The sequence below is a fragment of the Marmota flaviventris genome, chromosome 5 (assembly GCF_047511675.1).
Source record: "Marmota flaviventris isolate mMarFla1 chromosome 5, mMarFla1.hap1, whole genome shotgun sequence".
NCBI classification, from domain to species: Eukaryota; Metazoa; Chordata; class Mammalia; order Rodentia; family Sciuridae; genus Marmota; species Marmota flaviventris.
Window position 1 is genome coordinate 135,059,671 of NC_092502.1, and position 15,495 is coordinate 135,075,165.

General features: G+C 30.6%; 1 protein-coding gene across 3 annotated transcripts in view; it reads right to left on the minus strand.

Annotated features, from left to right (window-relative positions):
* The window catches only part of Cdh12 (cadherin 12), a 659,985-nt gene that overhangs the window by 630,625 nt on the left and 13,865 nt on the right, over window positions 1-15,495 (minus strand). The window contains exon 1 of one of the 3 annotated variants that reach the window (XM_071611881.1): window positions 9,897-9,939. The exons of the other annotated variants lie outside the window; for them this stretch is intronic. The gene's annotated coding sequence lies outside the window, so the exon portion shown is untranslated. Of the gene's footprint in view, window positions 1-9,896; window positions 9,940-15,495 lie in introns of those variants that run through there. 3 annotated transcript variants of the gene reach the window in all.

The window sequence follows — 15,495 nt, forward strand, 5'->3', positions numbered from 1 at the left end:
TTTTCTCCCCCTTTTTACTGTGTTCTAGACATGCATCTGGGTGAGCTTTGGACAATTCATGTATACTCCTCCATCTGTGCCTTTGTATTGGATAGTCCTTCTTCAAAATTTATCCCTCAATTTTGAATATGACTCAGTTTTTTATTTATATTAAATCTTACCTCAAATATCAATTTATTCCAGAAATATTTGCCAAATTCCTTTTACAAAGAGATCTATATAATGCTCCATACGTACTTAGGTACTTAATCTGACTTATATTATTCATAGCCCTTGGCATCAGCTAACATGTACTATATTTATAGAATATTATCTCAGTACAAGAATATAAAGTAGGGTATAGGAGGAATTTTGACTTTGTTGTACCTCAACACTGTTAAAATTTCATGATAGATATTTATGGTTACTGAATTTATATATTATATATAAGTTCATGCTTAATAAATACTTTTCAAAGAAGGAATAAAATTTATATGAATCATGATATGGAAGCATTGATATTGAAATTGAAAAGAAGATGGGAGGCGGACATTGTAAGCTCAGTGGTAGAGTGCTTGCCTATCATGTGTAAGACATTGGGTTAAATTCTCAGAACCACATAAAAATAAATAAATGTGTCCATCTATAACGATATATATATTATATATATATATATATATATATATATATATATATATATATATATATATATTATATGTATGTATGTACATATTATTATATGTATGTATGGATATATATATATATATATATAAACCAAATATATATCCATACATACATATAATGACAGGGTATAAAGCTAGTTCTAATTTTATTAATTACAAAATCTTACACAAAAAGCCCTCAAATTTTGGAGGTATATCCTTAGTTTTAAAAAGGAATTAATACTAATATGAATACATATATCATAGACCCACCTAAATTAATATTTATGGGGATTTTATTTACATAAATTTCTAAGGTTTATTAATGATAAATATGGCAGAAAGTAAATTGATGTACCTATGTATAAATTGAAAATCTGACTGATATTTTTCTGTGTCAGTCTCTGTGCATCTCCTTCTAAATAACCTCAAAAAGGTCAAACTGGAATTCATTCCCAATATAGGTTTAAAGTTTATATGTTTGAATAAAAAAATGCTATGAAATATAGAAAATTTTAATAATTTCCCCAAATGAACACAACTATGAAACAATGAAGTTCTATTCCAAAGTTTATCTTCTCAAATTGTACAGATTAATACTTACTCATATTTGGGCCACTTAATCAAAAACTTGGTAAGAAGGAATCTTAAGTTATCACTGATATTGCAGAGAATTATTTATTTTGTTTTGTGAACATTTCCAGAGAAATGGAGGAGATGCTACTGATGATCACCTGGTTGGAGGATGGAGTGGTTACAGTTTGGTAAGAAATTAAGGAACCACGAGTGCAGCAAGGTGCACTCATGGATTAGCTGAGGGGTATCTTTTGAAGTGTCTTTGTCCCATACCTGGACACCTGGACGGGGGGAAGAAGAAACTTGACACAAAGTCCAATCAAGGAAACACTGAAAAAATTAGGTGGACATGGGTGATTCTTATCAGGGTGGGATAATAAAGAATAAAGAGGTGAACTCAGTTGGAGTTTTGAAGAAGATACATAGCTTAATGGTCAAATAAAAATAGGTAGTTATAGAAAACTACCATGAGAAATGCCTTAGGTGATTGCAGACATTTCAATACACTGACGGTAAATAAAAATGCTAGGGAGGGAATTAATTTGATAGAGTTACAATGACGAACAGTGATTATTTCCATTGTGACACTGAAAACAAGTGGATACATATGACCAAATTAACAAACCTTTGCATGAAGAAATTAAGATGGTTTTTAATACATCAGACTATTAATGCTACATACAGATCAATCTGTGGGTATTAACATCACAGAGGGAGTGTCATCCATTGTCTTTGTTGTACATATTCACTATCACAGATACTTTGACATACACAGGACTCAGGCAAGACTACAAACCATTAATTATATGGCTAATGAAGAAAAAGGGAAGCTGATGCATCAGGCTCACAAATAATTCAATATATAATCTATTCTCCAACCTGGGCAAATAAACCATTACAGCCTGTAAGTCCATGTTAGATGCAGAAAGTCCTGTCTCCAACACCAAAAAAGCCCAGGAAGCAGATTCTGGACAGGTTGGCTTGAGCGTGTTTGAACACCTAGTAAACACTTCATCTTGAATCCTGGAATTCATTCCCTCTCAACAAAAGTTAAAGCCAGAGATGATTTTGGGCATGGACAGAGACTCTCCTACATAAATCTACAAGTCAACTTTTCCAAAAGTCTGTAAAATTTTATTGTATTTTCACTTAGACGATATGGCCTTGAAAGAATTTAAATTTATTATACTATTTTATATTATTAGAATATTTCTTGAGAAAATATTTTGTATGTTTTAGAAATGAAAACACATGTAGTGTTATTTTATCATACAATAAAAGAAAAATAATGCACCCGTTATTAGAAAAATATTTAATATATTCTCTGTGGAACTATAGTTTAAGTATAAATGTTTAAGTATAAATGAAAGTGCTTAAAAGGATAAGTAGAAATAAAGAATGTTGAACACAGTAATAGAAACCATACTTTCCAGTGGAAAGGATACATAGATACTACATGAAACGTCAAAGATATATTTTATATTTGATAACAGACTCACTAATTCAAATTGAAATGCAGGTGAGGTGAAACATTTTATGCATAAAAATAATGATAACTACAATAAAATGTCACTAGAATTCTTTCTTTTAAACTTTTTCATTCAATTTTTTCCCAAATCCTTTTATTCCAAAACTAACAAGCACATTTTAATCTTTAAAGATATCTATTCTTGTTAAATGTTATTGCTTTTAAATACTAGAAGCTGTATTAGCTGTGATTTACCTCGCCTTCCAAAAATAAGATTTTACAATCACTCAAAACTTCTTAGAGAATATATTTTCTTCTGAACCACCAATATATTAATAAAAAAAGTAATGCAAAACTGACTTCCATGTAAATGGTAAATCCTTAGCTAGTATATTTCATGAAAAAAAATAAGCATTCACCTGTATAATTGCTTTCCCAATTATGACTCCCTTCATATAACTATTTTATTTATCTATCCTCACAGAAATTTGAGCTAAAATGAGGTTGGCATTATGTATTTAGCAGTGTGACTATCAGCTATCTACTTAACCTGTTTGGCAATATTAATTATTTTCATTAACTATGATATTAGTATTCATGTGATTTTGTACTTATATGAATGGATTGGCAGTACATGCATATCAAAGGCAGAAAAAGTGTAGTCTTATAGAAAATACTTGAACTTTAATGTCTTTAAGAATTAAACTAAGTGGGATGGTTTACTATTCAATTAATGGTACACATTATTTTTACTATGGTACAGTTAAATTGGATTTAAGAAAATATTAATCTAAATTTATTATAAAATCTACATTATAAGAGACTTATTTGCTTCATCATTCTATAAAATAGTCAATGAGGATGCTTTCCTTTTTCCTCTGAAATATATCAGTAACACTGTTATTTCACTGTTACCTGTGAAATCTGTCCCCTACTGCTGATAACCACACTGGATTATACAAATGATGCAATGATGACATTAAATTGACAATAAATGATAGATACATTATAAGTGTAATCAATGTATTTAGTTGTACAAAATGCCACACAAAGGTGACAATATTTTAGTATATTGATATATTGACATAACTATTTTTAAATTTAAAATTAAATATCTTTATCAAAATTATGTGTAATATTTACTTAATACTTCCCATATAGGCATATTGCACTGGATAATTAGAATTTTAGAGTGTCTCATGGATACACTGATATACTGATTTACAGTAATGCCCAAACAAAAAATTACTAATAAAATATTTACTGATTTAGGACTTGGGAAGTTGGTATACACATTATTGTAACATCAGGATATTGAGGTAGAGTGAGGTGTTATCAAAAATTGGCCCCAAGGCCCCATGGCCTTTTCCCTTGTACCTGGAGAATCATTAGGCTTTATCAACATATCTCAACTGTTTTATACATGCATACATATATGTAAATACAACCACATTGTAGAGGCATTTATAATTCTGCTAGATATACTCATGCTTCAGAACAAAATAGCAAGAAACCAGGAAAAAAAAAAAAAAAAAAACTCATGGGCTGGAAGAACTCATAGGGTTTCAACATTTACCTACTATGAGTACTGGAATTGGTGCTACAAGTTTACATAAAAGTTTCTTATTTTAATTCACATTCACAAACCTGTTATTTTGTATTCTTGTAAGTTTATTTTATTTGTAGATAGACATAGTACCTTTATTTTATTTATTTTTTTAATGTGGTTCTGAGAATCAAACCCAGTGCCTCACATACACTAGGCAAGCGCTCCACCAGTGAGCTATAAGCCCCACTCTCACAAACCTGTTCTTGTGAGAAAACTTAGCTCTCTGACAATGGTAAAAATGAATAAAATTTCCCACTATTAATTGTGTCTACTTTGGTTTTCTAAATAAAATCACATTACGTTAAATATGAAAAGGCACTTATAATCCAAGTAGTAAATTTTACTCAAATCATATTTCATTGTTTTACAATGACTTTGTCATGTGTTTCTTAAGCTGAAGGAGTTTAAAACAAACTTTATTTTTAATTTTTGAAGGTTACAAAGGGAAAACTAAATTTTTCATTGGCATTTATGCTTTAGTTGCTCTGGTTCAGAAATAATTTCCAGTTAGTTCATTTTTGAAATTAAATGACCTAAAACCATTTAGTAAACAATCATTAGCAGATTGATACCTTAACATCACCTGAAAGACAAGCAAGTTAAAATAGAGCAGTTAAAATTGAGCTCCTTCTGCCAAAGTATTCAAATAAATAATGTTATGATAACATGTTATAATGGCAAGTTGACTGACTTCTTTCCTCAGAGCTCAAAGGACTTGCTTTGCCTTTCATTATTTACTAACTAGAGAGATGTAATTGACAGGAAGAAGAAAGCCTCATTTTTGTCAATCACATATTTAAAAGCCAAAGTGCAACATTTACTAACATAATTAAATCTTATATATCATAAATCCTGACCTAATTGTTATTTTTCTTTCCCTTTTCCTAAAAATTATAATGGACAGATACTATCATCTAGATAATCTTAAAACATCTTTTCCATTTTAATTGAAGAATGAAAATGTGAGAAAAGGCTTTCTATCATTTCTTATCTCAAAAAATGAAATTAAACCCAATTAACTATATTAATATTTCAAAGTATTCTAGCATGTTTATGTTTTAGGTTCTTGTTATGCATCCAGTGATTTAGAGGGCATTATCTGTGCACATGAAAAAGAAAACCAACAAACACAATAGATTCAAATTCCAAATATTAGGATCTACAGAATGATTTGTTCCCTGGTACTAGTGAGGACTGTTTATAGTGAACATTTCTTGTTTCAAATAAGACTTCTGAAGATAATAAAATTAATTTTAAACTTAATCTTCACAACTTGCCTTATGATTTATTTTTCCTTATTATTTTAGTGACTGGTCATATTTCTCCACCAACTCTGCCAATTTTAGACCAAAATTGGCCATAATTAAACAATATTTTTCAAAATATAAGCTCTTTTTTCTCCCTCACTTTTCAGATTTATATACTTGTATATTGTTTCCCTTCATATAATAAAAATCTGGTTCCTTTAATCTTTGTATTCTCAGTTGCAATTTCTGGCATGCTATAAAAAAATATTTGTCTAACATGTTCTAATAAAAAATAAAAAAAAAATTATCCAACTGTTACTAAGTGCAAGTTACTATGCTGATTACTTCACATAAAATAGTAATATAGTCTCTGAACAGACGGATCTGATAGTTCAGAGGAAAAAAGCAGGCACTAAGGCAGCCACAGCCTCTCTGGGGAAAGGACATTTATCTTGGAATTTGCAGGTTGGGAGCGTTTACCATTATATTTCCTCAAACTGACACCTAGAACAGAGGCTTCTTAGAGGTATCTAAAAGTTTACTGGGTTAATTGTAACCATGTAATACAGAATCTAAATAGTTACCTGGTGAAAACTGAATGAAATAAGCCTCCTGTAAGAAATCAAAAGTCATATTTCAATAAAAATTTAAATGTTTCCTTATAATATACAAAGGATTGATATTTGGAATGAGTACAAAACTGTTTACTTAGGCATTTTTGTGGTTTATTATTTGTGTTCCCTGCTCTCCATGTAATTAATAAAGGAGTAAAACACATTTATTATGCAAAATCAAAACCAAACCAAACATAGTAAACATTTAATCCAACATGATTTATCTTGAATATTCTCAGAAAGATTACTAAGTCTTCTATGACCTTATTTTTCAAGTAGCAGAAAATTAAAAGTCCAGCTTTCTCTAAAAAGTGAAGTAACAATTTTATTTCATCAGTACCAGAAAGTTTGTTAAATGGTAGAACTTTGAATCACCAGCAAAAATTCTGTATTGACTTTATTTTTTCAATATTTTTGTTCAGACTTCTATATTTTGTACACAAAATAATGCAAGCAAAAATCTATACTTTGAAATGATTTTGCTATTTGTTACCTTGCTAAGTTAGTTTAATGACATATTTTCTTTGAAAGCAAACTTTTTTCTTTTTCCCAGACTTTACCAGATGTACTAAGTACATTTAAAAAAATATTTTAGTTCAATTTTGTGACTATTGTCCAAAGTGTACAATTTTAAACCTAACATAAATATAAGCTTTTCATATAAAATATTTTTCAAATGTACTGCTCATCATTAGGGCTGCTGTCAGTTGTTCCATTGCTAGTGTCCATGTGTCACTATAGACGGACAGGAATAGGAACCCTAGAAATTATAATATAGATCTGAGAGCATTTTTAATTCTTCATCATAATCTCAATCTGGGTTATCAATATTCAAAAAAATGGGTATAAATTCTTCTGAAATGGGATGTTATAGTAACAGAAAGAAATGCAAAAATTTCCAATAAGAAATCACTTATAATGTATTTTGTTGATGTTTTTGAGCTGTATTGTAAGTATAAAATTCACATTGGATTTTTTTTTTTTTGTACTTCTAACTTGTTTTTATCAATCAAGATAAAGTTTGTTATTTACTCTTTATTCATTTTTCATTATTACCAAAATGAAAACTATCTTGTTATGACTTTTATGGTAGCATTTTCTGTTCTGTTCAGGTTTGGTCATTATTTTCAGTCTGTTTATATTCACTAATTGTCAAAATTAAGATGCAAATCAAAACCACAATTTTAATTCATCTCATGCCTGTTAGGATTGCATTGCACTGTCAAATAAAACAAAAGAAGATAACAAATATTGGCAAGGATGAGGACAAATGGCAATACTTGCACAGTGTTGTTAAGAATGGAAAATGGCAGAGGCATTATGGATAAGAGTAGGAAGGTTTCTCCAAAAATTAAAAATAGAACTAACATGTGATAGAGTAACCTCCCTTATGGGCATATACTACATTCAAAATAATGAAAAATGGGATATAGAAGAGAAATCTACAGTCCCATGTTGACTGCAACATTATCCACAAAAGCCAAGACAGAAACAAATATGCATTGACAGATGAATGGATTGAAAAACTAAAACACACACACACACACACACACACACACACACACACAGGCTTTATACATGCACTCAGTGATATTTAGTCTTAAAAAAATGGAAATTCAGTCATTTGCAACAATATAGATAAACTTGGAGAATATTATACTAGGTGAAAGAAGCCAGTCACAGAAAGGTAAATACTGCAAATTGAACTTACATGAAGTACTTAAAATTGTTGAACTTAAAAATGAAGAAAGGAGGATGATGGTAGACTGGGCCTGGTAGATGGGTATAATAAGCTGTCTTCAATGTATACAAAGTGTGTGCAAGACGAGTAACTTCTAAAGATCTGTTGAATGCACACTGCCTATAATTAACAATGCTGAATTCATACTAAGAAACTTTGTTATGAGAGTAGATCTCATGTTGAGTCTTTGTCACAAAGAGCATGAGGATACCTTCAGAGTAAGGGACATGCTACTTATCCAATTGCACACATAAACATGTGTATATTTGTAATCAATTATGCATCAATAAAGCTCTAAAGTAAATAAATAAATATGAATCATGAACCAAGACAGATAATCAATGAAGCCTACACAAGTTTCATAAATAATGATTACCTATTAAAACCTTGATTTCTGTTGAGATAGTGACTCCTTCGGAAAAAAACCTACAAAATCTAAAATGAGAAAGTAACAGAAAATACTAACATTAGATCTCTTTTACTAGTCTTTCCTGTTTCAGATGAGGAAATCAAATTTAAAAAAAAAAAAAAAAACAGAAACTTTGATTCATATACCAGAGCACTTTGTCATGGATTCCTTGAAGTCAGTAATATCTCCGCACAATCCATGAAGTACCTTACAATGTGAACTACCTCACATGCTACCTGGCTGTTTGCTCCTCTGGCTCTATCTTGTTTAAATGTATTATTAAAAAAAAAAAAATTTCTGTTTAACTTAAAAGGCATTATGCTTTTTTACATATCTTTATAGGTAACAACCCTAGGAAAATACCAGAGGAACACATTCATGAATGCAAATAAAATATTTTATACTTATCATTCATGTAAATATATCAATATTTTCATTATAAAATAAATAGCAAATACTAATTTCTATATTCCAGTATATTTTTCAATGAAGCCCCGTTTAGGCAAACTTTTATCTCAATATCTTAATACATAGTGCATATATAAATATATATATATATATAATATTTAATGCTATCAACATAAAAGAGATTTTTTTCAATTTGTCCCTTATAAAGATATTAAAGCATATACCCCTGAATATACTTTCTATTCTTTCTTTTGTTCCCTATTATATGTTAGTCCTATATGCCATCATCAAATTTCTATGAAGGTAATAAATATGATTGTGTCAGGGATTTTCCCAACAAATACCATTCACCTTGTAAGATGATGAATTGATATATGTTCATCGTAAAATGTCCAAACTAATGTAGTCAATTCATCCATATGGCCAGAGTGTTCTTTCAGTGATGGACACCCTTTGACAATTTAATGCTTCATTTGCTTAGCTGGTACTTCATTCAACTTTCTTAAAAAAAAAATTATCTAGTGACTTTCATAAAGTATCCAGGAAGACACATGTATTCACTTTCCACTCTTACACTTCTCCTTGTTCTGTTGAAAGTATAAAGTATTTGTAAACTTAGTTTGGAAAATGAATGCAGGTTTATAAGGAAAACATTCTGAAAATTGTAACTATTGATTGGGATTGTGTATGTTAATATTGTTGCTATGGTAAGTCATTCTTCAAATATGGGAATAGATGAACAAAGAAATGAGGACAGTAGTATAGCCTCAAGTTTTTAAAAATCTAATTAGATACATAAAGCTGAGATAAATATTACAAGTCATAATAGACACAAACATACTCATCATTCTTTCAATAACCACTTACTGAACATCCACACTGGGATAGGAGCTGTTCTAGATATTGGGAATACAGCAGCAGATATAGATTCTGCTGTCTTTTTTACAGGTTTTTTTTTTTTTTTTTTTCATAGTGTTACAATATATATAAAACAAAGCAAAGACACAAAGCCATGTAAGCTAATAGATGGTGACTGGGCTTGTTACTCTGAGACTATGGCAGTGTAAGAGATCGGTAATGAGGAAATGCAGAAGCAGATATCAGATACAGCAAAGGGATAAGCTCTGGGAACATTTGCAGAGGGAATGGATATTCAGAACATTTGGGTAGACTTGAACTTTACCTCTTTGGTATCAGGCAGGATACTGCATTTAGTCTCTGACATCCTATCAACAGTTGTTTTTCTGAAAGCGAGATTCCACAGGGAGAACTTAAAATCAGATTGACCTTATGAGTTCTATTTGAAAATACTAAATTCAAGGTAGGAAACTGGGGAATTATATACAGTAAATCCAAGTCTCGATGTATTTGGGTCTAAACTATCTCACACAAGAACACTTCTTTATGTTATGATCTGTTTGAGACATGAAAGGATAGTAAAAGCAAAATTATTATGTGTACAATAGACACTATATATGAAAGGACAGATGTTGAAAATGAACTTGGACTACTATGTACTTTATTTGTTGAAACCTGAGAAGGCTTTCATAGGGTAAAAGTGAACTTGTTTTTTGTTTGTTTGTTTGTTTGTTTTTAACATAGTATGAAGACTTAATTAACAAGGAGATGCCAGAACACCCAAGGGACAGAAGATAAAGAAATATTAACATTTTTTTTCATCCAGATATACCTAGCTCACATGAGGTTCACAAGAATTAGTACAAATTCTAGCAATTGTTCACAGTTCATTAATTTATTCATTCTAATTAAGTCTGAGTATGTCCCTAATTTTCTATCTACATGGAAATATTGTATTACATTCATTAAAAATCTTTGGATACATATACTTAAAAATCTGAAGGATATTAGAGGAAATAAAATTTTCCTGTCTCACTATTTTAGAAAATGTACAAGTTTACATTTTCAGAAAGAAGACAGATTTTGATATATTTTATTTAGAGGCTATTTCAATAAAAAATACCCAAGATGAAAGTGGTTTGTTACATCATAATTTCTCAATTGTTTTTCATTTTTAGAGAATACTTGCATACACTATGAAAGCAAAATTTTAAAAAATGCATCTTTCCTCTATTCTTACATTCTTTTTCTAATGATGTATAGAGCTAAATCATTCAGATTTTCTCTAGGAATAATTTACATTAAATTAAATTTAGACTACTATTTTTTTGCAGTTTTTTCTTTCATTTATCTTTCTGGTGTCTTTGTTCATGAGTTTAAAATGTAGTTTAAATTAAATTTTACCTCAATTCATCTATTCACATAAATGTAGTAAACATTTAAAGCATGTAAGAAATCATTTTCGGTTTTTTGGTAGAAAACAGAAGAAGATGCTTTTAGCAACAAGAGAAAAATTATTCACAGCCAAATAATGGTGTTAAAATCTACCTTTCCATTTTCTTCATTTATTCAATATCTGTAACAGTTTTGGTGAGAAATGCTTAGTTAAGAAGATATAAATGCAACAGAAATAAATGGTCCAAGAGTAGCTATAGTGTTCAAGCACACCAAGTGAGAAACTTGTGGGGTCTCCTGCAGAGTGTCTAGGAAGAGGACAATACAAGTGAATGGGAGTCCATCATGGCTGGCTTAAAAACAGCTGTTGCTCCATCTGCCCTGAGCCTCTAGTCATCCAGTTTGACCCCTTCAGTTACCCTATTCACTCCTTTGTCTTGATCTCCCTCTTCATACTGTTAACATGCTGTCTGCTCTGAACATAGTTTTAATTCTAGTACCTGAAATGGTGACCTCCCTTCTCCTACATTAGTTCTTACAGGACATGGTGACCTTGAAAAATTATCACTTGTTAACCACTATTATCATTTTATTGTTTCTCCATTAAGAGTTTACATGCTCCCTCCCAATTTTGTCATAATATAACCAATGCTTCAGATAGAAATGGACTTTACATTTCATGAGAGGCAAATAAATGAGAATTGGTAACTAATAATTATGACCAATAATTCTTATGAGGGCAGATTTGAAAAAGCTTACCTAAAACTGGACTTGGGCATTATAGATAATTACAATAACACACAATTATGAGTTGCACAGCAATGATCTCCAATTATATCCAATAATGATCTCCAATTATTACCATATCTACAACTTGAAATTCAGAGAGGCCAAGTGTCTGCAAGGGTATTCTGACGTAACTTTGATATCAAAAATTATCATGTCTGGAAAAATCACAAATGTGTCTGATTAACATTAGATTCATACTTTGGAAAATATGCATATTTTTGAGCAAAGCAGCAAAACAAGAAAGGATATTGGTTGCTACAGTATATAGTGGACAATGGTGAGAAATATGAGTCATGTAATTTATATAATCACATAGACTGACAGTGCATGTTAGAAAAATAACAGGGATAAATTGAATCCTACAGAGAAAATTGTTGTAACTTAGAAGCCAGATGAAAGAAAATAAAATTTGAGGACACAGAAAGCCACAAATACAAGATATACAATAAATGTATAAAATGCAAAGCAAAACAAAAACTAAATCAGAGCAAAATATAAAGCTGATTCTAGGAGTTGTGGATATTTATGTCTTGGTGATAATTTGACATGAAAATAGTAGATCATTGACAAGTAGCCAAAAATCAGGTCCTGCATTGAAAAAAGCAAAACATGACTTCCCCAAATCAAGGCTTCCAAAACTAAACACCTACATTTGTTAATGTATCTACACATATACAGGCAAATATCTCACAATGACATGGTACATTATGTGAGTATCTGAGTACAGGTTTAATATTGGCATAAAATCCTGGATACTAAACATTAACTTTTAATAAAATGCTATGTTTGCCTAGAATCATAAATCCATCATATTTATTTCATATATGAGGCATGACTGATAATATAAATGTCAATTGGCTTCAATAACTTATTTTGATACAACATCCATCACAGTAAATTATTAAGGGCAGAAGCAAATTTATGTAATGTATTCTGGAATCGTGAATGGTGTAACTCAAAGGAAAGTTCCTTGAAACAATGAAACATACAACTGTAGTGTTCTGATCTAATATGATTTGACACACCTGGTACAGAAAAGTACAGAAACAGACAAGCTAAGTAAGTTTTGAAACAAAAGCCAACTATATTCTTTGTCTGCTCTTCCTTTGTTATTTTAAATTATGCAGCAAAAATGACTTAACAGTATAAATAATAAATAAATGGCCTTTCATGGCTAAAGTAGTATAAAATTAAAAAGAAACATGTAATCCATGGGAGCCAATTAACCTTACCAATATTAATATGTTTTTTTATCAATGTGGTGACAGTATATGTTTATGTATATATGTGCATGTATAAATATAAATAAATTTATATAAATTTAAAATAAATTATAATCTTAAAGAAATCCAAATGAATGCAGTTTTTTAACTATGCATTTTATTTTATATATGCTGATATGTTTTCACTTGGGGGTCTTGCTGGCCCAGTAGGGACTACACCTCATAGGGCTAACTAATTGGGACAGCAAAGAATTCCCTGTGAGTAAAAATTTCTTAAAAAAGAAAAAAAAAAAATCAATGCAGAGCCCATACCCTCAACTGTTTTCTTCACTGGGTTATCAAACTCCAGGTCACCATCTATCATCCAAAGCATTCAAGGGGAAAATACCAGACAACAGAATAAAGTCCCTATGTTCCCAGACAGAACCTGTCAAAATTACTAAAACCCACATATCCTTCCTCATCAGTTCCTCCTGCATAACCCATAACTACAAAGGTTTCTATGAGGGCTCTTTGGCCACCCTTTCTCCTGGCTCCCTCTGTCCCCTGTCAACCCCAGAGCTTGCCCATTGGCCCATGTAGTGTGATGTGTCACCTGTGTATAGAGAACTGAGAAAAAAAGTCTTCAACCATGACAGTCATGTTTATGTCTGTATTTCTTACAATATCTGCTTTCTTTTTACATTAGCTTAATATAGCCATGTTTTCCTAGTACATCATTAAAATAAAGGCTATTTATTGAGTTTTAGGGTTTTTTTTTTACTTTTTCATGTAATTTTAATAGAATTAGCAACCCATCAACTATTCATATAATTTAACAATTTGAATATTGAAGATATTGCTATGAAAATAACAATATCAGAATGTTTAATTTTTAGTTGGATCCCATTTTATTAAATAAGCTGCAATTTTATAGGTACAAAAGTAAACAGCATTTTGCCAGGCATGGTGTGATTGCCTGTATTCTCAGCAGCTTGGGAGGCTGAGGCAGGAGGATCTCAAATACAAAGCCAGCCTCAGCAAAAGCAAGGCACTAAGCAAGCTGATGAGACCCTGTCTCTAAATAAAATACAAAACAGGGCTAGGGATGTGGCTCAGTGGCCAAGTGCCCCTGAGTTCAATCCCCGGTACCAGGAAAAAAAAAAAAAATCAACATTTTAAGATGACTTCATGATGTTTTGAGCACAGTGAGACACTTCTACAGTAAAATATGTCAACTTTCATTTCATTTTCTTTCAATGATATTATTTGAATTTACCTATTGAGAAATAAAGGACATGATTTTAATTACATTTTCATTTAATGTAATTAGTATAGTATTAATGGTTAGAAAAACAATGACATATTTTTATTTTTTTCTTTTTAATTGCAGATGAAAAATTATTTGCAAACTTCGAGAATTAATGTTTTATTCTGTGATGTTATGCTAATTAGTCACAGGAAAAATTTACACTACTAATTTCATGTCAAACCTGGCAGCAAGGAAGATAATACATATACCACATATTTATTCTCTCACAACATTGCCTTGCATTTCTTCCCTAATGAATCAATTTGTGCTTTTCCAAATTCAAAGCAATTCATATTATCTAGATTTCAGAGAACTGCTTTGTTCTTATTATATATAACAGCAATGGGTTAATCAAGTCAAGAAATGCCTGCATAACAAGATATCATATAACTAGGTTATATATCAGAGAATAGGAAAACTGAGAAATATGTGCTAATAAATATGTACTGTTCATAAGAAGAAACTTAAGAAAGACAGAAAGTCTATAGAGGAAATAGAGAAAAACATGGTATTCTGCAGATTTCTCAATTTGGAGAAAAATATATTCTCGTACAGATTTCTCAATTTTAGTATTTCCTTAATCAGTAATTTTTGAAAAGTTGGGGATGAACATAACTTTCCAGTTTTTTTGACTAAATAAAAATATGTTAAGTAAACTTCAGATAACTCTCAGCTTTATGAACATTATTTTCTGGATGACTAAAGCTATTTAATGTAAGTACAAATGTATAAGGCACATAATACTAGGTCCTGTGATTGCATAAACTTATAGTTTTTGTAGAAAACAGTGTTTTGTCAAGGATTATCAGTGTGAGTCATGAAGGAAGAAGTACATTTGTTGTTGTTGTTCAATTTTTTTTTTTCTTTGCAGTAGTCTGGATTCTATATAAACAGATAAATAATTGTGTATTTTTACAGTTCAGGGGACAGAACATTCGTTTGTTACGTTTCCTTAACAAATGCCAAGGATTGAATAGCTTGAACAATGGATATTTATTGTTTCATAATTCTGGTAGCTTAGAAGTTCAAGATAAAGGTGTTGGCAGAACCAGTTTCTTCTAGAGATGATAATATAAAGATTTTTCCTATACCTCTATCCTTGATTTGTGGACAAACATCTTCTCTCTGTGTTTTCCATTGCCTCTCTCTATGTCAAAATTTCCTCTTCACATAACACACAGGTCATATTGGATTGGGGCTTATGCTAGTATTTCTTAATATAATAC